This window comes from Vigna umbellata, chromosome 3, assembly GCF_029865625.1.
Source record: "Vigna umbellata cultivar VRB3 chromosome 3, Vumbellata_1.0, whole genome shotgun sequence".
NCBI classification, from domain to species: Eukaryota; Viridiplantae; Streptophyta; class Magnoliopsida; order Fabales; family Fabaceae; genus Vigna; species Vigna umbellata.
The window spans coordinates 7,350,593-7,357,798 of record NC_142167.1 but is presented as its reverse complement, the minus strand read 5'-3'; positions in this window follow the sequence as shown (position 1 = coordinate 7,357,798).

The window sequence follows — 7,206 nt, the reverse complement described above, 5'->3', positions numbered from 1 at the left end:
GGTTGCCGGGGGAGCTCCAGATTCGGCGCCAGTGATAACGGCGACAGCCTCGGTGGGTGCTTGGATTAATTATTTTTCACACAGGAAAATGGCATTGGTATGGGGTTGTGTATGAAGGATATCAGTTTACAGGTTTGGATTCTGCAAAGAGAGCATTGGTCTCTTGTTGAAGGTCGTGGGGCGTGTTTGGGTTGTTGGGAATGGATGAAGGAGGTATCTGCAGAGTGAAGTGGAGGCCTTAAGGGTGTTTTTGTGCGATGATAGGTGTAGTGGATGATGGGTTATGTTCCTCGATGGAGGTGTTCACGGGTGCTGGAGATGATGGAGAAGAGTGGAGAATCAGAGGGGTTGATGGAAGCTTGCGAGGGAGGGAGACAAAGGTTGGAGTAGGGAAATGGATGAAGATGGTTAAGGGTAGGATGAGGCTGGGGTGGTGAGTCTGTTTTGGTGGTGATGAAGGTGAAGGCTGATTCGGGGATGAAGATGATGAAGTGGGGAGCGGCGGTGATTGCGTGAAGGAGGATGACGGGTTCACGGGGTGATGGGCAGACGTTGGAGGTATAGTGGATGACGGAGTTGAAGGTGATGAAGATGAATATGAAGATGGCGGAAGTTAGAAGTGGGAGCGTGAAGGTTGTGGGTTAAGGTGTTGTTGATTGGAAATGAAGGGAAACTTGAAGGGTGAAAATTGGGAGTGGAAGAAAAGGGTGGCTGAAAGGGTGTTGGTTACTATAGTAGCCGGAAACGATGGTGAAGGTTCAAATACACCAATCTTAAACAGAGCAATATCAAGTGTAAAAAACGCAATAACGAGTATAAAAAGGCAATAGCAACCATAAAAGCTCCAGTGTTCATTCCATCATACAGGACAATATGAACGAGTGAAGTAGTTGCTTACCTCTTGGAGCTCCTATGCTATTGCTTGGCGTCTCTGGTGGCTGCTGCAACTGCGAGTGAAGTTGGTGCTGGTAGTGAAGATCTCCAGGAAAACCCCCCTTCTCCCTTGAGTGGCTGACCTCTCCTTTCTCTTTGCTGTAAAAATGCTGGATGCTCTGGATGATGATCGAAGATGAAGGTTCGAAGACGCCGTCTCCAATCCTCCTCCCCTTCTTTTTTTTTTATCTCCAGCAATGGATTTCTCTCCTTTGATGAAGGCCCCTGTAGCTCCTCCCAAAATCCCACTTTCTCTATGCTTTTCTCTGCTTTCTGTGCCACCCTGCCATTCCGTATATCAAATCGTGTATGTGCCATGCAGGCTCCAAAACGTCTCTGCCATCCCAAAACGTGCCTTGTCCTTGCCTGCTCCCAAAACCAGTTTGTCTCCCACAGCAGGAAACCGTTTTCCTCCATCGTGTCCCCTCGCCAATTTGTCCTTTTCTCATTTTTGATTCATTTCATTTGTTATATTTATATATTTTTTTTATTTTTATTTTATTTTAAAACCTTTTAACTAATAATAATTATGAAAAGATAAAAATTTAAGAAAAATAAGAATTAAAATGAAAACGAAGAATTAAAAGAAAATAAAAATAAATAATAAATAAATAAATAAAAGGAAAAAAAAGTAAAATAAATGAAAGAGATAGAATAAAAACAAAATAAGCAATAAAGAAAAAGGGTAATAAAACAATAAGATAAAATAAATAGAACTAAAAAAGAAATAGGTAAATGAATAATAAAAAGGTTAAATATGTGACAACCAAAATGCAATAAAACTATAAAAATAATCCGGACGAAATTGGGTATTGACAATAACAACATGAGTTATACGATTGTACAAACACAAATAAGCAAGGGCGAATACATAACAACTCACCTACACTACTCAAACCAACAATTACGGAGTTAACATATAAACAATATGGAACAACCCACAAACAACATGGTTCAACACTTTATCAACATGTATCAAAGCTTAGAAGCACAACCATAATTACATAGAACTCAGCTTTAACCATCAATGTACTTTATTCAACATCTAAACATCCCACATTCAATCTTAAACAACACTATTGTTCAAACTCCAAACAACCTGGTACAACCATAAACCACCAGTGCAACGAAGGGTTACGACAACGGTTATTTTGGACATTTGACAGCGATTTTCGAACCAAGATATATTCTGATGCGGTAAAAAATAGGGAGTTTTTTTGTCTTAGTTCAAAAGAACCGAAGCAAAATTGTCATCATTTTACCTCAGTTCAAAAGAACCAAAGTAGTAAACCCAAAAATAATAAAAGAAAATAAAAAAAGTTGGGTTTCTGGCAACGGTTCCTAAGAGAACTGTCGTCATATAACCTTAAAATAAAAAAAAAAACATAAAAATCGTCAATTTGTCGATTTGGTTATAATATTTGATTCGGTTGGCCAATTTAGCCATATTATATATCGATTTAGGGTAGAAAAAAATGTTCAACGCCGTAGCAGCCCGTGTAGCCGGCTGTTCCTTCTAGATTTAAAAAAAATGATTTTCTATTTTTCGTCAATTTTTTTTTCAAACTTCGCAAAAATATTTCACATACTTACACTTTAAATTGTCATCCAAATTTTTTTGTGGGAGCTTTTTATGGTATTTTGGTGGTTTGAAAATATTTCTAGGTCATTTGAATATATTTTCAACTTTACCCTATGGTGTATGAACAACAAACGAGCTTAAAAACCGAAAACAAAAACGAAATTTTATTAAAACATAAAATGAAACTAACCATAAAGATGAGTTCAGTGTCGAAATAAATCTCTGCATTGGTGAGGGACAAAAGATTATCAGTGAAAATGAAAGAGTACATGTACATGAAACTAATCAGTCAAAACGAAAGAAAATCAACCCTAAAGCAAGTTAATCAACAAGAATTTGTGTAAAATGAAAGAAAAATTACCTATGATGGTCGCTTAAAGCTTCGTCGTAGCAGAGAAGAAGGAGAAGAAGAAGAAGAAGCGAAGAGAAAATGAAGAAAAATGTAAAAGGAGACTTTGTTATTTTGCAAAATATAACCATAGGACACCTCTATGGCATTGATTCTACTAAGAACCATTGCTTAAAGCCTTCTGAAAAAGTAAAAAAATAATATTTTCAGGTGAAAATTTTGAATTTTTTCCAAACTATATGCTTCGGTTCGCGGTATAACCGAAGCATAAAGTCCTCTATGACATCGGTTTTCAAAATAACCAAGGACATAGGATTGCCAATTGAAAAGTCAACATGCAACGTCAGGACCCTAAGCCAACGGTTCTACAAAGAATCGAGGCCAAAAGTCCTGTCAAATGAAAAGTCTTAAATTTTCAATTTCGCAAGACCTTATAACAGCAGTTCTGCAAATAACCAAGGCCAAAAGTCCTGTACAAAAAAAAAATCAGTTGAAAAGTCTTAAATTGCCAGTTTCGCAAGACCCTACAACATCGGTTCTGTAGAGAACTGAGGCCAAAAGTCCTGTACAAATTTTTTTTCAATTGGAAAGTCTTAAATTGTCAGTTTCGTAGAACCATATGACAGCGGTTCTACAGAGAACCGAGGTTAACAATCTTGTACAATAAACTTTTCAGTTGAAAAGTCTTAAATTGTTAGTTTCGCAGACCCTATGACAGGGATTCTGTAGAGAACCGGTACCAAAACTACGCTACGGCTTCAGGTTTTTTAGAGCCGAGGTCTATATGTTTGCGAAAATTGCAAAAATGTTACCACGTCTTTTTATGCTTCGACTTCGTGAGAACCGAAGCGTAATAGGCCCATTAAAAAGTCCTTTTTTTACTAGTGAACCAGATTGGTGGAAAACCTAACTAGCACTTATCTAGACATAGAGAGCACATGTTCAAGCTTAGACACCATGGATTACACTTCCAACATCATGAATCAACGCCTAACAACTCGACTTATGGAAAAATTAGAAAATAATCCACTATAACTTAAACCAACACATTCATACACTGCACAATTCAGTCCTCTAACAAAATAATTATTTCATTGACAAATAAACATCATTGCATTATGCCTATTACCATGTATCAACATCTAAAATTATCAACCAGAAACCATGCATTGCACACCCAAAAACATGACCAGTGATAAACCTAAAATTTTGCAAAAATAGTATGCATACAAATCACTAAACAACTTGCCACAATCATATTAACCCTCAAACATAACATTATCCACAACCACATCACAACACAAATAAATCATAATTGCATACACTAAAGGATCAATCACATACTTGCACTTTCTTCTCTTACAATGAAACTATGAACCATGAAACATAAAATTTTATTCTACACCATCAGGATAAACAAATGCTCACAAAAAATCATTAACAACAACCAATATATACTTCCCAATAGCACACGATCAATGTATAACCACCACATAGAATAAAAGATAAAAACAACTTCCCTTACATTCATCATACTCAAAAATTCATACCAAAACCTGTACTAAGATTAACACCCCTTACCTTTTCTTCGCAAAAATGTTTCCCTCCTAAACAACTCTTGCTTTTCCTCTTTCTTTACATTGCTAAATAGCTAGCTTTCATTTGAACAAAATAAAGCTCTTCCCAACCCTAAAAGAAAGGTTGTGCACTATCTTTTAGTAACTACCACTTAATTCATCTTAATAACTCTTCATATTCTATAAATTCACAGTAAACCTAAAAAAACCATACTTTTGCTCTAGCCAAGGCTTGAACACACTGCCCCAAGTTGCATACAACCACGCCAAACCTAACAAACCATCATAATTAGCTTACTATAAACATACACCTCAAAAAATACAAATATAGACACATACCACATGGTCAATTAATATAATTAATATAAATAATTAATATACTTTCAAAGGCACACAACAAGAATCAAACACATGACTACTAATTATGACAAAGAGTTCTAACCAACTATGTTACACTTAACTTGTGTATAACTTAACATTTCTTGTAGAGCTGTCAAAATGGGTCACAACGGTTTGAGTCGGGTTGGGTTTGAAAAAATTATATTTTTTTATGCAAGTCAGATTTCAACCCGGCTCATTTAAACCCGGCTCATGCGGGTTGAACCTGTGGTAGGCCGGGTTGGACCACCAACCTACCTACCTAATTTTATTTTATTAAAATTTAATTTTAATTTTATAAAAAATATTTATTATTTTGTTTTTGGGAGTGAAATTTGTTTAGATTTAAATTATAGAAAATTTGTAATTTTTTTATTTTAAAAAAATTGTAATTAAGTGAGCTAGTGAGCCAACCCGTTTACCCACCAACCCGTAATGGGTCGGGCCGGATTCGAATTTTTCTAGCTTGCTAATAAATGAGTCGGGTTGGATTGGCTCACTAAGTGACCAACCCGTGATGGGTCGGGCCGGATGGCCCGTTTTGACAGCTCTAATTTCTTGTTTTAATAAACAGTGTTCATGCCCAAATGCTCACATGCAAGAAGAAAAACATGTTAGACCAAGAGAAAAGGATTAGAAAATTAACTTATGCAAATAGATAAACTGATTTATTCAAATTGAAGAATTCGCCACAAGGTTCATTTCTATCGTCTCAGATATTCAATAAGATGAACAAAAGCGAGAAAAAAAAGGTCAAAGAACTTTAGAATAATGATTTATAGAGAAATGATGTGTTTTAAAATAATGAAAATCGTTTATACCAAAACTATTTATACTAAATATTTTTAATATAAATATAATCGAGTCTCATTATTTTTAAACCCTTATCCATTCTAAAATCCTATTTTATAAGTCTTCACACGAAATATAAAACAAATAATATTTGAGCATTTAAAAACGTATTGTTATAAGCTAATTTTCTTATATAATAATAAGAAACTAATGTAATCAATGTTAGGGTAATACCCGTAAACAATTGGGCAAACGTAAATGCAAAGATAAAAGAACAAAATATTAGTAATTTTCATAAAGCTTCCTATCATAGTTATTAAAATGTTAGAATAGTTTACTCAATAATTATTAAAAATGTGAAACATACGCATTTTAAATAAATATATTCATCATTGTTAAAGATTGAAATTGATTGGAAATTTGAATCGTTGTGATTCTTGTTTATTGTTATCATTAATACATGTTAATGTAATACTTGTCTAGAGTAGTTTTTATTTTTTAAGCATTACAAATGTAAAATTTTAAAATTTTAGGTTTTATATGTGTAAATAGGTTTTTCTCTGCATCACAATCAAGTTCTCTTAAAATTTGTAATTAAATAAATAATATATTTTTAGATTTAATTAAGTTTTGAGTAAATGATAAATTTAAGAACTTTCAATTGAATTCTTAATAAATTTTTATAGTTCATTAAGCATATAACAAAATTATATTTTTCAATTAAATCCTTATGGTTTAATTTTTTTGATAACTTTTTGTGATGAGACTGTTAATTGGGTAATATGGTTGTTAACTAAATGATATGATTGATATCTTATTGGTTTAATCCTTTTTGAGGTCCCTATTTGTGTAGGAATGTCTCAGATAGGTCCTCGTTTTCTAAAGTGTATGAAAATGGTCCTTAATTTTGAAAATTGATATCAATTGAGTCCTTTCCGTTAAGTTGGCTGGACGGCGTTAAAAAAATTGATGAGTGAGATGCTGAGATGACGAACGAACGCTCGTCCACCAGCGAACGAACGCTCGTCGACCTCTTACCGCTGGACGATCGTTCGTTCTACACTGGACAACCGTTCGTTCGGTGGTCGCCGAGCATTCGTTCGGTGGTGGACGAGCGTTCGTTCGGTGGTGGACGAGCGTTCGTTCGTCATCTCAGCATCCCACTCATCAATTTTTTTAACGCCGTCCAGCCAACTTAACGGAAAGGACTCAATTGATATCAATTTTCAAAATTAAGGACCATTTTGATACACTTTAGAAAACGAGGACCTATCTGAGACATTCCTACACAAATAGGGACGTCAAAAAGGATTAAACCTATCTTATTTGGTCACCCATATTTATCGCGACATCTAAATTTATAATTTTATAATTTATAATTCTATAATTTTGTACTTTTATAGTTTGAATAGTTATGTACTTCTCTTGTTATACACTTTTATACTTCTAGTTTTATACTTCTATACTTTTATGGTTCATACTTCTATACTTATTTAGTTTATAGTTTTATACTTTTTGTAGTTCTATATTTTTATACTTCTATAGTTATATAATTTTACACTATTTTTATAATTATATAATTTTGTAATTTTATA